Source organism: Pogoniulus pusillus, chromosome 1 (genome assembly GCF_015220805.1).
Source record: "Pogoniulus pusillus isolate bPogPus1 chromosome 1, bPogPus1.pri, whole genome shotgun sequence".
Classification (NCBI taxonomy): domain Eukaryota; kingdom Metazoa; phylum Chordata; class Aves; order Piciformes; family Lybiidae; genus Pogoniulus; species Pogoniulus pusillus.
Window position 1 is genome coordinate 30,928,336 of NC_087264.1, and position 934 is coordinate 30,929,269.

The 934-nt window shown below is 46.3% G+C and overlaps 1 non-coding gene across 1 annotated transcript; it reads right to left on the minus strand.

Annotated features, from left to right (window-relative positions):
* Nucleotides 1-480: 480 nt before the first annotated feature.
* On the minus strand, nucleotides 481-595 carry LOC135181136 (U6atac minor spliceosomal RNA). The gene has a single exon (XR_010304751.1). It is a non-coding gene; the product is annotated as a U6atac minor spliceosomal RNA (small nuclear RNA).
* Nucleotides 596-934: the final 339 nt, after the last annotated feature.

Genomic DNA, 934 nt, shown 5'->3' on the forward strand with positions numbered 1-934 from the left:
CTTCTACTTCTCCTGCCACTGCTGAAGCTCAAGTGAAGATGAAACATTTTAGAAAAAATGGCTTGGATGGATCAGATCAAATCCAAGGAAGTCCTGCCTGCATGGACTTCTGGTTCCTATGTCCTAAATGATAACTTTGATAACCTCAGCTATTGCTTAACTCTGCAAATACCTACTTTCAATAGGTGCTTCAAGACTTAACATCCAAACATCCTATTTAAGCACCTTTGAAGTCCCACATCTGCACATGCTTACTAGCACTTAAGTGTTTGTGAGTCACACAAGTGCAGCTCCTACCCACATGGAAGGTCAGTGGAGATCCAGACCTAAAACATTGCTTCCCTCTGCCCTTCCCTCCTTTTTCCTGTTGGGCTAATGATGACGCTTGCTACTCTGGGGGTTTTCCCTTCGAAGCAGCAGTGGTTATGATGATGCTCCTGTGTTTTCACACAGACTGTGGCAGCTGTGATGGGCTTTTCGGGACATAGATTAGATGCCACAATGTAAGGTACAGTCTAAACCACAATAATGTCCACTAGGACTGCTTGCATCCAAACCAAGGGAAATGCTGTCCTGCTCTCATTACATATGTCCAAAGTACTGGGAAGATGGACTTAATTTCGTTTTGCAGTGTGTGAAATTCACACTTCTTGCCTCCCTAGAAAGTGTTGGCATGATGGGGGAGAGACTGGTGTGGCACATTTCTCCCCTTCTGAGTCTTCCATCAGGGAAGGGAAAGGCAAATGAATTTATTGTTCCAAACAGCAGAAGAGTGGGTATGATGCCTACTGGCTAGGTCAATTGTCAGCCAGAGCCTCAGCTTCCTCACCCTGCCCAGTACTGCTGCTGTATTCTCCACCAGGCAGCTGCTGTATGAAGTCAGCATGTGGAGCCCAGGGTGTCCCTTGTCACCTGAGGCAAGCTAAACAGTTAC